The sequence below is a fragment of the Balaenoptera borealis genome, assembly GCF_965194805.1.
Source record: "Balaenoptera borealis genome assembly, chromosome: 4".
Classification (NCBI taxonomy): domain Eukaryota; kingdom Metazoa; phylum Chordata; class Mammalia; order Artiodactyla; family Balaenopteridae; genus Balaenoptera; species Balaenoptera borealis.
This window is the reverse complement of record NC_138861.1, coordinates 81,942,523-81,961,110: the sequence shown is the minus strand read 5'-3', so window position 1 is coordinate 81,961,110 and position 18,588 is coordinate 81,942,523. Positions and strand designations below refer to the sequence as shown.

Sequence of the window (18,588 nt, the reverse complement as noted above, 5' to 3'; positions counted from 1 at the left end):
AAAGGAACTTCTCTATGTGGGAAACACAAGAGAAGAAAAGAACCTAAAAAACAAACCCATAACAATTCAGAAAATGGTCATAGGAAAATACATATTGATAATTACCTTAAACATGAATGGATTAAATGCTCCAACCAAAAGACACAGGCTTGCTGAATGGATACAAAAACAAGACCCATATATATGCTGTCTACAAGAGACCCACTTCAGACCTAGGGACACATACAGACTGAAAGTGAGGGAATGGAAAAAGATATTCCATGTAAATGGAAATCAAAAGAAAGCTGGAGTAGCAATACTCATATCAGATAAAATAGACTTTAAAATAAAGAATGTTACAAGAGACAAGGAATGACACTACATAATGATCAAGGGATCAATCCAAGAAGAAGATATTACAATTTTAAATATATATGCACCCAACATAGGAGCACCTCAATACAAAGGACAACTGCTAACAGCTATAAAAGAGGAAAGCGACAGTAACACAATAATAGTGGGGGACTTTAACACCTCACTTACACCAATGGACAAATCATCCAAACAGAAAATTAAGAAGGAAACACAAGCTTTAAATGACACAATAGACCAGATAGATTTAATTGATATTTATAGGACATTCCATCCAAAAACAGCAGATTACACTTTCTTCTCAAGTGCACACGGAACATTCTCCAGGACAGATCACATATTGGGTCACAAATAAAGCCTCAGTACGTTTAAGAAAACTGAAATCATATGAAGCATCTTTTCTGACCACAAGACTATGAGATTAGAAATCAGTTACAGGAAAAAAAAACATAAAAAACACAAACACATGGAAGCTAAACAATACGTTACTAAATAACCAAGAGATCACTGAAGAAATCAAAGAGGAAATCAAAAAATACCTAGAGACAAATGACAATGAAAACACGACGATCCAAAACCTATGGGATGCAGCAAAAGCAGTTCTAAGAGGGTAGTTTATAGCAATACAAGCCTACCTCAAGAAACAAGAAAAACCTCAAATAAACAATCTAACCTTACACCTAAAGGAACTAGAGAAAGAAGAACAAACAAAACCCAAAGTTAGTAGAAGGAAAGAAATCATAAAGATCAGAGCAGAAATAAATGAAATAGAAACAAAGAAAACAATAGCAAAGATCAATAAAACTAAAAGCTGGTTCTTTGAGAAGATAAACAAAATTGATAAACCATTAGCCAGACTCATCAAGAAAAAAAGGGAGAAGAATTAAATCAATAGAATTAGAAATGAAAAAGGAGAAGTAACAACTGACACTGCAGAAATACAAAGGATCATGAGAGATTACTACAAGCAACTATATGCCAAAAAAATGGACAGCCTGGAAGAAATGGACAAATTCTTAGAAAGGTATAACCTTCCAAGACTGAACCAGAAAGAAATACAAAATATGAACAGACCGATCACAAGTAATGAAATTGAAACTGTGATAAAAATCTGCCAACAACAAAAGTCCAAGACCAGATGGTTTCACAGGTGAATTCTGTCAAACACTTAGAGAAGAGGTAACAACCATCCTTCTCAAACTCTTCCAAAAAATTGCAGAGGAAGGAACACTCCCAAACTCATTCTATGAGGCCACCATCACCCTTACACAAAAACCAGATAAAGATACTACAAACAAAGATAGTTACAGATCAATATCACTGATGAATATAGATGCAAAAATCCTCAACAAAATACTCGCAACCTGAATCCAACAACACATTAAAAGGATCATACACCATGATCAAGTGGGATTTATCCCAGGGATGCAAGCATTCTTCAGTATATGCAAATCAATCAATGTGATACACTGTATTAACAAATTGAAGAATAAAACCATATGATCATCTCAATAGATGCAGAAAAAGCTTTTGACAAGTTCAATACCCATTTATGATAAAAACTCTCCAGAAAGTGGGCATAGAGGGAACCTACCTCAACATAATAAAGGCTATATATGACAAACCCACAGCAAACATTCTCAATGGTGAAAAACTGAAAGCATTTCCTCTAAGATCAGGAACAAGACAAGGATGTCCACTCTCGCCACTATTATTCAACATAGTTATGGAAGCCTTAGCTACGACAATCTGAGCAGAAAAAGAAATAAAAGGACTCCAAATTGGAAAAGAAGAAGTAAAACTGTCACTGTTTGCAGATGACATGATACTATACGTAGAGAATCCTAAAGATGCCACCAGAAAACTACTAGAGCTAATCAATGAATCTGGTAAAGTTGCAGGATACAAAATTAATGCACAGAAATCTCTTGCATTCCTATACACTAATGTTGAAAAATCTGAAAGAGAAATTAAGGAAACACTCCCATTTACCATTGCAACAAAAAGAATAAAATACTTAGGAATAGACCTACTTAGGGAGAAAAAAACACCTGTATGCAGAAAACTCTAAGACACTGATGAAAGAAATTAAAGATGATACAAGCAGATGGAGAGGTATACCATGTTCTTAGATTGGAAGAATCAATATTGTGAAAATGACTATGCTACCCAAAGCAATCTACAGATTCAGTGCAATCCCTATCAAATTACCAATGGCATTTTTTATAGAACTAGAACAAATATCTTAAAATTTGTATCGAGACACAAAAGACCCCGAATAGCCAAAGCAGTCTTGAGGGAAAAAAACGGAGCTGGAGGAATCAGACTCCCTGACTTCAGACTATAGTACAATGCTACAGTAATCAAGACAATATGGTACTGGCACAAAAACAGAAATATAGATCAATGGAATAGGATAGAAAGCCCAGAGATAAACCCACACACCTATGGTCAACTAATCTATGACAAAGGAAGCAAGGATATACAATGGAGAAAAGACAGTCTCTTCAATAAGTGGTGCTGGGAAAACAGGACAGCTACATGTAAAAGAATGAAATTAGAACACTCCCTAACACCATACACAAAAATAAACTCAAAATGGATTAGAGACCTCAATGTAAGACCGGACACTATAAAACTCTTAGAGGAAAACACAGGAAGAACACTGTTTGACATAAATCACAGCAAGATCTTTTTCGATACACCTCCTAGAGTAATGGAAATAAAAACAGAAATAAACAAATGGCACCTAATGAAACTTAAAAGCTTTTGCAAAGTAAAGGAAACTACAAACAAGACGAAAAGACAACCCTCAGAATGGGAGAAAATATTTGCAAACGAATCAATGGACAAAGGATTAACCTCCAAAATATATAAACAGCTCATGCAGCTCAATATTAAAAAGCAAACAACCAATCAAAAAATGGGCTAAAGACATAAATAGACATTTCTCCAAAGAAGACATACAGATGGCCAAGAAGCACATGAAAAGCTGCTTGACATCACTAATTATTAGAGAAATGCAAATCAAAACTACAGTGAGGTATCACCTCACACCAGTTAGAATGGGCATCATCAGAAAATCTACAAACAACAAATGCTGCAGAGGGTGTGGAGAAAAGGGAACCCTCTTGCACTGTTGGTGGGAATGTAAATTGATACAGCCACTATGGAGAACAGTGTGGAGGTTCCTTAAAAAACTGAAAATAGAATTACCATATGACCCAGCAATCCCACTACTGGGTTATACCCAGAGAAACAACCATAATTCAAAAAGACACATGCACCCCAATGTTCATTGCCGCACTATTTATAATAGCCAGATCATGGAAGCAACCTAAATGCCCATCAACAGACAAATGGATAAAGAAGATGTGGTACATATGTACAGTGGAATATTGCTCAGTCATAAAAAGGAACAAAGTTGGGTGATTTGTAGAGACGTGGATGGATCTAGAGACTGTCATACAGAGTGAAGTAAGTCAGAAAGAGAAAAACAAATATCGTATATTAACACATATATGTGGAACCTAGAAAAATGGTACAGATGAACCGGTTTGCAGGGCAGAAATAGAGACACAGATGTAGAGAACCAACGTATGGACGCCAAGGGGGGAAAGCGGCGGGGTGTGGGGTTGGTGGGATGAATTGGGAGATTGGGATTGACATGTATACAATAATATGTATAAAATGGATGACTAATAAGAACCTGCTGTATAAAAAAATAAATAAAATTCTAAAATTCAAAAAAATGGATAAAGTAATCCATATGTATATGTGAATTTTGAGGCAAAACTTAGCCAAACAACTGAAATTACCTGGAGCCACATGTAAAAATGTTGTCAGGGTAATTAGTTAATATAGATTTCTTTAATAAAATCTGGTCAGTCTTCAGCAATACTTATTAAGCTACCCTGTCTATATGACTTTGGGGTATCTGCTATAGACACAAAGGACACGTACACCTTACCCCATAAAGCTTAACTTATATATGAAGAGAAAAAATAAAATGGGAACTATTTATTGAAAAAAATAAATAATCATAAAAAATAAAAAATAAAAATAAAAGATCTTGAGTAAAAATAAATAAATAAAAAAGTAAAGGTGTTGCTCCTCTGTTTTCTAGCTTCCTTGGATTTCAACAAGAAATCTGTTGCGTATCTTATTTTCTTCCTTTTTTTCCCCCCCTCTGTCTTCTTTTAAGATGTTATCTTTATCACCAGGTTCAAACAATTTGATTATAAAATGCCTTGTAGTTTTTCTCACATCTCTTGGGGTTTGTGAAACATCTTGGAATTATGGTTCTATAGTTTTCTTCAAGCTTGGAGATGTTTTGGCATTAGTTTCTTCAAATAATATTTGTCCACCCCACCTCCTTTCTTTCAAGGACTCCTATAACACAGGTATTTGGCCACTTGAAGTGGTCCCACAGCTCTTTTAATTTTTAGTGAGCTTATGCCTCTGGACTGTGAATTACCCAAGTGTTTCTCAGTCTTTTCCTCCCACCTCAGGTAGGACAAATGGCTACAGCTGTGGGTATTTCTCTTCCCTCAGGTCAGTTAAGCTCTAATGATATCCACCTGGTTAGGCCCTGTTGACTAGCTTCTCGCGAGGCTGGGCCTTGTTAAGAAGAGTGCTGCGGTGTGTTTCAAGATGGTTCCTTTTCTTCTCGCCCTGCAGGAAGAGCAAGCGGGTTTTTCGTCAGATATTTACTGCGAGAACGTGGTTGAGCTCTTGGAAAACTCAACAAAAAGTGAGTGAATGTTTTGCATCATTAAAAGTACTGGATATTTTTGTATTGTATGTATATTCTTGAGCTTTGTTCTGGGATAGTTAATTTACTTGGAAATAATTTGATCCCTATTGATTCTTGCTTTAGAATGTAGTTAGGTAGGATGTGTATCATTACTCTAGGGCCAATTTTGCCAAACTAGTAAGAGAACTTTTCTGAGTAGTCTACATGATGTCACTTAAATTCTGAGATTTTTCCATTCAGCTGGTGACTACTGTAGATTATTCCTTCTAATCCCTTTTCTGGGCCCCAGGTAATTTCTTCACATGCATGAGCTCATGATTACCTGGCTGAAGTATCTAGGGGAAACCTCCATAAATCTCTGGCTTTCTGTATGTGGTTCTCTAACCATCTAGTGGCCTTTCTGGTCTTCCAGCTTTACCTGCTCAACTCAGGGAGTCTGCAGAGCCCTCCGTGGTTTCCCTTTTCTTTGCCACATCATGTAAACTTTGTCCTTAATTACCTATGTATAATATCTTAGAGCTGTGAAGTTAAAAATGTCTGGTAACTTCAAACTGTTGTTTTATATATTCCCTGTCCCACCCAGTGTTTTTTTTTTTTTCTTAGTCGTTTAAGTAAGAGGGTACATCTGATCCCTGTTACTCAATCTTGGTAAGAAGAAAAATACCCCTCTTTTGAATTTTGTTTTTAAGAGTTATTTTGATAGGGTGGTTATGATTTATGTGTATGCAGATTTCTGTAACTCAGTGGCATTAAACATATGGATTATGCAAATTTAAGGTAGGATAATTTAAGAATTCTCATTAACTCCATGTTTAAATTTTACATAATGCAAATTAACTCTCCCGAAAATAACCAAGAAACTTTGGGAACTGTGTATTTTCAAGACTTGACAGGCCAAATGGATTGTAAGTTATGTTCATGCTGTTAACACATTTTGGCACCATCTTTTGTTTGACTTAGTTGAAGTATGTTGGGTTTGAATTTTGCAAAATATTCAGTAATGAGTCCCTTATAAAATGTTATCTTCTTGTTTATATAAGTTTATCTCTTGAAAGGGAGGCATTATTATCTTTATCACATAAGTGCAAAAGCTAAGGTTCGCAGAGCTTTTGATGTTTGCTTAACTTTGTGTAGCTGAATCAGAGCAAGTGATAAGACTGAAGTATTGCAGAGTTCAGAGTAAATACGTTGTGCTATTCCACATTGATTCAATGGTTGCTTTAAATTCTTAGGTAAATTAGTGAATTAACAATGCAAATATAATGAGCTTAATGTATTTGCAAAAGAGTTGAGGCCATATTATTTATGCTAGCTCCATCTTTTGTTACGTGAGGCTCTAAATTATGTGTATTGCTGTGTATTAACCCCATCTAAAGGGAAGGGACCTCCCACTTGATCCAAAGGGATCAGTCTCTTTCTCTCTCTCTCTTTAATCTTATTTGTTGCTCTTCTCAAAAGTAGGAGTGACCTATCTGACTAATGGTATTTGGAAAAGAGAGTCTGAGCCTGGGCTACTTCACTCTTCCTTGTTTCCTCCTCTCCCTTTTCCTCTCCACCTCTCACTCTTGCTCTGGTTTGCTTCTTCTTCCTACTTGCTGTGGGAAATCTGGGTTAGAACACTACTCAGAACCCTTCAGGTCTATCCAACTCTCACTTGTCCTTTTTCTTCTGCCTCTTAGTTTCTTGAGTTCTTTGCATTTGGTGTGTTGAGGGAAAGGCTAGGATCCTCTGGTGACTGACTGGTAAGGCTTCAATTGGAATTATTAGGGAATTATTTTTGGCTTCAGTTCCTAGTCACATAGTGCATCCAGCTTTACCAGCAATAAATCTCATATTTTAAAGTTTAAGTCTTAAAGGTGAAAGAGATATGATAGATCATCAACCTCACAAACCCCACAGGTGTCTTCAAATCAAATACTTATTTCCTAAGGATAAGAAGGAAACTTTTTAAAGTAACCAGGGCCACCCCCAATATAACAACTAAAGGGTAAACAGCTGGCATAGCAGAATACTGCCAATACTTAATTCAAACACCACAGCTGGCATCCACTGATCGTCAGACCCATGGCAAATTGGCTGTTGAAAAATACTATTGCCCTTGCCTAATGCATTAAAAAGAAGGCAAACTTTAAAAAGAAAACATACTGTAAAACATAATAGGGCAGATAAAAACCATTTTTGTTTAGTAAAATTGATATATTACAACTTTTAAAAGTTTTTATGTGAAAACTACATTAAGTGAATTGTTTTTCTCCATTGGGTCCTATAAAAATAATATGAGATTTAATCTAAAAGAGGGGAAAAAAGTTATTTACTCATAACCTGCCTTTTTGACAAAAGATTTGAAGTAGCTTACAGGAAATACATATAATAGAAATATAAAATGAAATATAAATTTGAATGGCCGCCAAAGTGGGATGAAATGCTAAATGTAGATTTATAGGCTTACTGTACTATATACTTGCTTAAAGTGGGCAATACATTTGTTTCGAGACTCACAGGAGCCAAAGTTTAAATAAATCCAACAGCAGAAGAAATATAAAAAAGCTCAGTATTTTTATTTCTCTGGGTGAATGATGCCTTTTTTTTTTTATTTTTTTTTATTTTTTAAACATCTTTATTGAAGTATAATTGCCTTACAATGGTGTGTTAGCTTCTGCTTTATAACAAAGTTAATCAATTATACATATACAATATGTTCCCATATCTCTTCCCTCTTGCATCTCCCTCCCTCCCACCCTCCCCATCCCACCCCTCTAGGTGGTCACAGAGCACCGAGCTGATCTCCCTGTGCTATGCGGCTGCTTCCCACAAGCTATCTATTTTACATTTGGTAGTGTATATATGTCCATGACACTCTCTCACCCTGTCACATCTCACCCCACCCCCTCCCCATATCCTCAAGTCCGCCTTTTTTTTTTTTTTTTTTTAGCTTAAATAAAATCAATAAATGAAATCATGATGGAAAAATGGCGGTTTTACTACATATAATTTAAAATTTTTATTTTATCAAAGATAATAAAAATATCTGCCATTAAAGAAACCTAATGTGCTCAGAGAAAATATTTCTAGAAAATATGACAATTTGTGGGGTTTTTTTGGATTTGCAAAAGCTGCTTAAGAATTCAGAAGGATTGTCCTTAGTAGGTTTGCAAGTCTTTCAAGTATTTCAAATGTCTGACAGAACAGACTTACAAACCTACTAAGTGACCCAATTATTTTTTGCCAGTTCCCATCACCATTCTGGAGCTTTGTCCTAGGATGCATTCTTTTGGTAAAGTTCTACTTTGTACAGAAATGTAGAAATCACAGATGGTTTGCTTGACTTCTCATTGCTCAGATATCCCTGTTACCCCACTTGCAGCCACAAATAGTTGATCAGCTGATTTAAGCCAATGAGCCTTTTCCATGAGGACTTTGAAACTGAACCCAGGTGATTCCAATCAGTCAGGCTTCACTCTCTTGAAAGGAGAAAATGTGCTGGAGGCTATTAGTGATGATAACTTTCTATCATGAATGCTATAGAGCAGATAAAAGTCATTTTCAGAGTGAGAGGAGAGAGGGAGGTGATTTTGTGGTTTTCCTGTAGCTTTTCAACTATTGGTTCCATGCCCTTCTATGGCCTTAGCTGAAATGCTGTCCTTTGCTTCCCTGAGAAACATTTATATCTTTATACTGTCTACTTCTCTGGTTACCTTAGCTGCCAAACAGTTTCCATGAAAACTTGGGTCCATAGGAACTGTACATCCTCACCTAAATCATGCCTGAGAGATTGCAACAACTTCCCAGATTCTGTGCCTTGACTTCTGGTTGCTCATCAAGAGTTTGCCTCTGAGACTGTCATCTGTGTCGGCACCTCACTCAGGTGTGCAAATCTCATTTAGCCCAAATGCCCCTCCTTCTTCTGACATCTCCATGTTAACTTTTAGGTCCCCTGACTTCCATAATTACCCATACTCCCATCTGGCCACTACACAATGAAGTGAATTAATTTTGAGGTTTCTGGTAGACAGCTCTAGAAACTTTTTACGAATATTTTTGCATGACAATATGACTTAAAATTCTAAAATTCTTAAAATCCATTATTTTATTGCATCTGTATGCCATTTTGATATATTTGAATTCAGAAAACACTAGACTATTCTAGTTCACTAATTTAAAATTATGAAAATGTGCATTACTTGAAAGTCCCTTTATGTAGTAAGAATTACAATTTATTCTTGTAGGGTTCCAGCATTTGCTGGGCTTATTAGAACCTGAAGTGAAAAAATCAACATTTTGAAGAATGATGACTAATTTGTAATTCCTTAAAAAGATCATGCATAGAAATAATGCATTGCTTTTATAATATAAATTCATATTTATATATAGTACAGTAAGGATTATAAGGAAAAATACTTCCATTCTGCATAGTACAGTAATGTGTTACCTTGTAGGAAGAGTTCTATATACATTGTGTTAGAGATTTAATGGTCAGGAGGAATTTTCTTATTCAGGCTTCCATCACTGTTGGAATAAAAATGCAGTTTGTCTTTAATCTTGAGTCCTTCAAGAGTACCTTGTTCAACAATTTGATTTTGATGACTATAGTTAAGATGACTAAGAATCTTTCAAATGTTACATATAATTGAAAAAACTTTGGTGTCTTAATTTCTTAGGCAAACAAAACAATGCAACATCATTGCTACTTGTTATAATTGATGCAAAACCTTGTGTTCAAAAGGGACCAATGAAAAATAAGTACATTTGTCATTGGCATGCATTTAAATTCTTTGCACTCAAGATAAGTCTGAGACTACCCCTTCCCACTTACTGCTCCTTAGAAACGCTGATGCAGGAAGCTGATGAGACCACTCCCCTACTCTGCAGGCATCTGTACTGTAGGACATTTAGGCACTTAGAAAAACCAAGCAATATCCTGTCATTTAAACCAACACTTTAGCCTTATTAAAAGCCAAAGGTATCTAGGCAAAATGATCCCACATTAAGAGAAAAACTTCTTGTGGTTTTGGAATGATGTTTGATTGCTTTCAGCTGTTTGTTCTCTAATCCAAAGCCAGAGAGCTGCTTACTCCCTCAGGGAAAACAACTCCACAGCAGCTATTTTACACCAAAACGATTAACTGAACTTAATTGGGCATAACATTTAATTAAAAAGAGCTTCCTTTGGGAGAAACAATTTTTTATATGTCTGCAACTGCACAGCATAAAATTGCTATGATTTTGTATATGTGTGTGTTTTAGAAACAACTTTATAAAAGACTCTAGAAACCAACATAACTTCTACATGGTGTTTGTCAATTTGTTGACTATTAGAAAAGTGGTGTCAATTTCTCCTTCTAGACTTTTATGTGAGACTTCCTCTTCTCCTGACCAATGATTTATCAGATTCCACAGGAATGGAATAAAGGTGAATTTTGTTTGAAAAGTCTTCCTCTTTGAAGTATCTCATATTAACTTCTCTAAGGAGACATGTATTTCAAGATATATTTTCTGTGGCGTAAGGGCAATTCCTTTCTTAAATCTGAAAAATGATAAAAAAATAAATTGAAGTTAGGTACCATTATAGATTGTGATACAATTTACTATTTTTCTTTCCAAGTATTACCTTGTCCATTAAAATTGAAAATATAACATTCTATACCAGGGTTATGTTATGTATCTTTTTTGACATAGATCAACATGTTTACCTCTATGTTATACAGAAATTTCAACGTATGCATCATTTGCACAGTATTATACATTAGTTTAATAATACAGTTGAAATGCCTTTGAATTTTAAAAATGCCCTAAAGAAGCCATAAGTTCCGATGAAAAAATGAAACTTAAAAAAAGATAAAATTAGTCTTTTTTAGTGTCAGTGAAGGGATAATGTGCATACATGAGGAGATATGAAAAATGTGCTTAGTTGTCATTATTTATTCGTTTTAAAACTCAGTTTGAGTATACTGGAGAAGAGAAGGTCTTATTCTGATTCCCTTGTGATAAATTTAATAGCTCATAAAATTTTGGAGATGCTATTTCAGGACACCTTGGCATAAATATTTGTAAGAGTCTTGCCTTAAAGTAAGAACTAAAACGTTTCTCAGAGGAAATGTATTTCTGTCACAGATAAGAGCATTCAAAAATAACCTGTTTTAAAGTAAATATAAAATATAGAATGTTTGGTGCTCTACTGCTTTGTATTCAAATATAAATCTGAGTTCCCTGAAATTACTGAGACCTGCCAACTTTAGCAGTCAAAAATCTCCCACTTGGGCATGTATTCCTTCAACCACAGTAAAGACTAAAGCATGAGCTCTGAAAGAAAGCACATATATAATAAAAGATTCACCTTACTTTATCTTTAAATATGTCTAGGTCTAGTGAGGTCAAATGACATGCCCATGATCAAATTCATAAAAGCCAGGAAATATTTGTAAACAGTTAGAAAAATAATTACTTTTCAGTTGGTCCCTCTGCTTCTTCTGATTTTGTATTGAACTGTTACTATGGTAATTATCTGTGGGGTGACTGCCTGGGTTCAAATTCCAACCTGACTACTTACAAATTATGTGACCTTGAGGAAATTAACCACTCTCTGTCTCAATTTTTTCACCCATAAAATGGGCATCTAACAGTATTTACTTCCTAGGATTGTTGTGAAGGTTAAATGATTTAAAATCTTTTTGAACAGTGCCTAGAATGAAAGTAGTACATTCAGCTGGGTAAGCTCTGTACATACATATAATAGTCCTCTACCTTCCCTATGATGGCAAACCTCCATTAAAGGCTTTATTTGTGCTTCTGTTCTTTGGATATCTGTGTAAAAAATAACTTTTATTTTTAATAGCCAGAATGTGTAATCAACCCAGATGTTCTTCAGTGAAAGAATGGACATAATCCATGGCACATACATACCATGGAATATTACTCAACAATAAAAAGGAGCAAAGTGTTGATACACACAGCAACTTTGACTCTCTAGAGAATATTCTGAGTGAAATACACCAACCCCAAAGGTTAAATACTGTATTGTTCCATTTATATAACATTTTGAAATGAAAACGTTGCTACGAATTAGGGATCAGGGCTGAGCAATTGGGGGCCGGTGCGGTTATAAAAAATCAACACAAGGGATTCTTGTAGTGATGAACTGTTTTGGTTCTTGACTGTGGTGGTGGATACATGAACATATAATTGTGATAGCAGTATTGTACAGAACCAAACACCACCCCCCCATCCCACGCACATACACATAAATATGCACAAATGAGTACAGGTAAAACTAGAGAAGTCAGTAAGTTGTGTGGATTGTATCCTTTCAATATCTTCATATTTTGCAAAATGTTATTATAGTTTGGGGAAATACCTGGGGAAAGTGAACACAGGATTTGTATATTACTTCTTACAACTAAATGTGAACTATATTACAACTGCATTTGAATATACAACTATCTCCATAAGAATTTCAATTACAAAATAGCAGGGGAGAAGGGATCCTGTTTGGTATTTGAAAATATCAATAATCCATGTGTAGGAGATAGACAATGGGAAATTTAAAATGGACTACTCTTTTAAATATAACATGAATAAAATCATAGAATCCAAAAGACACCTGAGAGATCATCTCATTTAGTAACCAGTCCAGGGTAAATGTTTTGTTACTCAGTGGCAAAAGGAGAAATATAAGGACAGTGGTGATGGTGTGTGTGTGATGTTGGCATAAGTTTCCTAACTGTCGTAACTTGAAGAAACTGTTCTTTATTCTATTATACTCTTCCTACCTTTTGATGTTATAATTGTCTTTCTTGTACAGAATAATAGTTAGTGGGGTTTTTTTGTAATGTCTTTCCTTGACAAAATAAAAAGTTGATAAATTTAAGGGAAAAAAAAGCAACTGAGTGGGTATGAAGACAACCCTCACCCCCCCAAAAAAGGGACAGGAAACACAAATGAAAGTAACACCAGAAAAACAAGAAATCAGTGTGTACCATTGATCACATGCACAGAATTTCTCTCTAGAAGGACTCATGTTTTGAGGCTGACTTGTGGTCTGGGAGGTTGTACTGCATGTATATTGATTCTTTGCAACAGGACCTTTCTAAGGTTCATTAAGAGTTATTCCATGATTTAAAAGTGTCCTGTATTCTTTGTACTCAAGTGTTTTCTTCCTTTGTAAATTTCCACAGTCTATTTAGGATTGGACTCTAACTAAAAGATTAAACTGTGTTCACAAGTTGATAGGATTATCTTAATGATCGAGCCCTTTTGAATAAGGAGAACCTTCCGGGAAGTTTTCCACATTCATTATTTTTACATCGTTTCTCACCATTACTGCTTTTTCACATGATTGTTTAAACCTAAATTATTATGGACAACTTTAATATATGAGGCATGCTTATGAAATCATCTTGGAAGAAAGCTGACTGAAATATTCAACGCTGTTTTCCATACACTCATTCTTCACCCAAACTCTCTGATGAGTAAGAGCTTTCCCTTTGGGTGAATGCCATTCACTGTGAATGTCTCTCTCTTTGTTTCCTGGTGCTTCTCCGTCTGATCCTTAACCCCAAACCAATCCACAGTAGCATGACCAGGATTCTTCCCTTGTTTCCTTTATCTTTTCAAACCATGTAATGGGTCATTATAAAAATTGCCCTTTTGAGGGCTTTCCCTGGCAGTCCAGTGGTTAAGACTCCGTGCTTCCAATGCAGGGGTGTGGATTCGATGCCTGGTCAGGGAACTAAAATCCCACATGCCTCTTGGGGTGACCAAAAAGTTAAAAAAAAAAAAAAATACAGCTGCCCTATTTGAGGTTGATTCTTTTATTCTGAGTGCATCTGCAAAATCAGTACACTGCCTATCAGGCTACAGTTCCTCATCCAGTGCCTTCATATTTCCCAGGGTAGAGCCTGAGGACTCAAGGCTGCTAGGTGATCTCAAACAAGAAAATGCTGCAGAGAACTTAGACCCACACGTGCACATGCACACTGGTTTGTTTCTAACCTCCATTCACCCATGACAGCCTACATGTTGTACAGAGATAGTTCAAGTATTATAAAAATTGATAGAGCTCAGCTTTTCCTCTTGGTAGAGTGTCATGGATTTAGTACCAAGTATGCATTCTGATCCCAGTAGATGTTTTGAAAGTAAACTATATACTCAAAATATAGAAATTATCAGTGATAATGGACAGCCAGGAAGAAATATTTAGATGGTTGCTTATAGTATCAAAACTCCCAAATTGGATATCTTCATTGAAGAAAAATATGATTCTCAAATGAGTATATTGAGAGAGTTTATACTCAGAATATCTGCTTGTCATGAAATTACCAATCGGTCAACCTTTATGCCAAAGTGACACTGGGTTTGTCCCCCTGTATAGTATAAACTTTCTCATGAGTTAATCCCAAGATGAATTCTTTGCCATTTTGCAGTTAAAGAAGTGGCCAGTTTCACACTTAAGTATACTTTAAATATTTTTGTAAAGATTCTGTATATTGTGTATTATTGTAGTCATTCAGTTGACACCTGATTTGGTAAAATAATTATCATGGTTATTCTTTTTATCTACCAGAGACCATATTTTTGATCCATGTAATGCTTGGCCTCTTTCTTACTTGTTCACATTTGTCCATGTCCTCTGCTAAAGATCACCAGTGATCATGTGTAGTCAAACAATTAGGGTTTATTGCTCTTGTAAGGAGAGATACCATGCCATGGGGTACTAGGTAGCACCTCAGTATCAGGGTGTTAGAGACAATTTATTGTAGAATTTGGCCTCATAGTAGGTGGTTTGGGGAAGAGTTTAAAGAAGATAGATTTTGCTCTGAATTGGACGCTATCAGGAAGTTTAGGTAGTTCCATGATTCAGTATTTTAAGAGATCCTGTCTAGAAGGAGGGAATAACAGAGCGAGACTAAAGCTGCAATTCATAAGGAAGCAGCAGTTACTCATGAGCCAGGGTAGGGGGATGTTGGGCTATTTTTGTGGTTTAGACAATGTTCACGTTCAGACATGTATAGGGATTGGTCTTTTTGTCTTGATCCATCACAACCACGGGTGGCCTTGTCTGATGCTGATGTTCTGTAAAATTATTTATGTTCATAGGGGAACACGAAGACCTAGCTGTGAATACCTGGTAACCTTCTAGCGACACCAAGGTCCAGCTAATAATATTAGGCCAGCACCTAATGTTGAAGATGGCTTTTCTTTTTCTTGAATTTACTTCCTGTATCTTCTTTCCATTTCTGAAAGATAAGGATGCCTAGTCTTAGGACTGTGTTCCTCTCCTTTGCTCTGTTATCATCTTGGCCATGGCATGAGGAAGATTTCAATAGAAATAATGAAGCTATTTTGGACTCCCTGCTTAAATGGCAGAGTCCTCTGCTCAATGGTTCTCTAGTTAATAATTCTTTCTCATAGTGACGCAAGATTCATCACTTGCCAGGCCTTCTTTTGTCATCCTGCAGGATGGGAGGATTTGTATATGATTAAAATTCATTGAAGAGCTACAATATCAAATGCTATATCTCTGAATAATTACTTTGAGTGTGTATTGTCTTGAACTGCCATGACAGTTACTTCTAAGTTATGGTCAACTTAGCTAGGCTATGGTGCCCAGTTGTTTGGTCTAGCTAAACACTAGTCTAGATGTTGCTGTGAGGCTATCTTGTAGATGTGATTAACATATAATTAGAAACTTTTAAGTAAAGTAGAATGCCCTTGATAATGTGGGTGGGCCTCATCCAATCACTCGGAGGTGTTAAGAGCAAAAATAGTTTTCCCAGAGAAAAATTAATTCTACCTCAAGACTGTAATATAGAAATCCTACCTGAGATTCCAGCCTGCTGGCCTCCCCTACAAATTTCAGACTTGCAGCCTTCCTACAATTAAAACAAATCTCTTAATATACGTTTACACATATCCTATTGGTTCTGTTTCTCTGGAGAACCCTGACTAAAACAACTGCTATTTAGCATTTTATAATTGTAATTTTTATATATTTAAGTACATGATAGGGACATTGAGTGCAGGGAATTTTATATTCTTCATGCCCTATGAATACTTACTGAATGAATCAATGAAAATTTGGTGACACTTTCCCCATAACTTATAATGCTCTTTATTTCATTAGCTTTCACTGATGGTTAAAGGACCTGAGGGTCAGCTTAGTTTTTCTAAATCAACACAAAGTCATTTATATGTTAATTTAAAATTCAGACTTTATCTGTATTTTGAGTAAGACGATACAGGAGCTAGGTTAAAAATGACTGGGTTTGCTCTGAAAACTGAAATTGAAATATTTGAAAATGCAAGCAGGCTTCTCATTTTATGCCCTAATCTACTCCATTTATTAACACATGCTATTGAGAAGTAGACTAGTCCTAATTTATATGTATGACCAAGGCCAGAAACTTAGAGTGGTATTTAGATGCTGCACAGTAGATATTTTGAACTGGCCACTACCTTGGTTATCACTATATTGACTAGATATTTATTTCCTTTCTATTTATATGCATCGTCCCAACTTCAATTTTTTTGGCTATTTCATGCCTTCAATCTTTTTTAAAAATATTTATTATTTATATTATTTATTTATTTATGGCTACGTTGGGTCTTCGTTGCTGTGCATGAGGTTTCTCTAGTTGCGGCGAGCAGGGGCTACTCTTCGTTGTGGTGCACGGGCTTCTCATTGCAGTGGCTTCTTTTTGTTGGGGAGCATGGGCTCTAGGCACGTGGGCTTCAGTAGTTGTGGCTTGCGGGCTCTAGAGCGCAGGCTCAGTAGTTGTGGCCTGTGGGCTTAGTTGCTCCGTGGCATGTGGGATCTTCCCGGACCAGGGCTCAAAACCGTGTCCCCTGCATTGGCAGGCGGATTCTTAGCCACTGTACCACCAGGGCAGTCCCGTGCCTTCAATCTTAATATGAATCTTAAAAGTGATAGTTGTTTGAGGACAAATAATCTAAAATTTTAAGAAGTTCAGAATATGAGATGGCAGAAATTTGATTCTATGTTTAATTTTATCAGCATACATATGATTGAGACAGGACAAATCATGACACACACTTTCTTTACAGCTTTTTTTTTGAACTCGTACTTCCAACATCTACGGTAGAGCATTCACTGTATCTTTTGCCCTTGTATCTTAATGTCTTAGTAGAATTCCCTGATGTCAGAAGAACAACTATTTTATTCAGAATTTTAAAACAGAGTTAAATATAATCATTGAAAGCTGAGTTTTTAGGATCCTAGCCATCAAGGATAAATGGAATTCTTACAGCTTCTGTGATAGTGACTCCTGAGTTTTCCAGATTATATCACTTCTGAACACCACCCCTTGCCCCCGCTTTACTTCGTTCACCTACTCCTTCAGTTTTAGCAAGGTAAGAGCTGCACCTGTGTGTAGTCAAAATGGATTCTCTCTCTAGGACTAGATAGTATTTTGCCCAAGCTATGCTCTCTGCCTAAGTCACCTTTCCTCTGGCTTCTTTTCCCTTACTTAATTACTTCAGAATAAGACATTGATTTTAAACACACACACACACACACACACACACATATATACATATTCCTAGGCTGGCCTCAATGTTCTCTCTCTGTGGCTCTGTGGCACTTTGGACTTCTATTATCTTAGCTATTAGCATACTGCACAGCTGCTGTACACACTCGTCTGCTCCCATTCTGTAAGCGCCATGTCACTGTGTTCAGTAAGTCACCAGTGACTAGCAAAGAGCCTGATGCATTGTAGACACTAATAGTAAATTAGCAATCAGATTTGACAAGCATTTTTCATTCAGGGTGGTGAAAAAGAAGGCCAGAGTGTTTAGCAAACAAAAGTCAGTGAAGTGATATTTGCAGTTTTGCAAAGCTTCATGAGATATTTGACCAATTCTAATTCCTCCTATGTTTTTTCAAGCCTCACTTCTAGTTGTAATCTTAATTCAATGTATTACTTTTCTGTGTTGAAAAATATAACTTAAACAATGGATCTATATAGTATATGCTTATTAAGAAAACTGAAAAAATAAAATGAACGTATGTCATTTTTATACTATGAATTGTGGCTTGAAGTTTATGTATATGTTTTCATTTGCAAAATATCATCTGCTGTAGTATTTGAGTGATGAAAATAAAATATTTAAAGATATAAACCAAATATAAAATTACATATATCAACAACAGATGTATATTTTGCAATCATGTATGTATGCTTGTGTATATATGTATTTATATGTGTATACAAAATGGTACATATTTCACAGGATCATTATGAGGATTGAATATGAAGAGCTTTGAATAGTGACTGGAACATAAAAAACATTATATAAATTTTGTCAATATTATGATTATTGATGATTTATAAATATTTTTGGATTGAGGAAAATTTTTTTCTTTTCATTCCTAGAGAAAATGAGAGATAAAATAGTATTTTTTGGTCATCAAAGCTATTAGGGTGTAGTAACAACTTGGGTTTTGGGCATCAGTAGACCAAAAGTGG

General features: G+C 35.7%; 1 long non-coding RNA gene across 4 annotated transcripts in view; it reads left to right on the top strand.

The window, feature by feature from the left end:
* The window catches only part of LOC309628087, a 483,589-nt gene that overhangs the window by 124,090 nt on the left and 340,911 nt on the right, over positions 1-18,588 (top strand). For 3 of the 4 annotated variants that reach the window (XR_014244141.1, XR_014244142.1, XR_014244143.1), the window contains exon 3: positions 5,032-5,104. The exons of the other annotated variant lie outside the window; for it this stretch is intronic. This is a non-coding gene — a long non-coding RNA (uncharacterized lncRNA). The remainder of the gene's footprint in view (positions 1-5,031; positions 5,105-18,588) is intronic. 4 annotated transcript variants of the gene reach the window in all.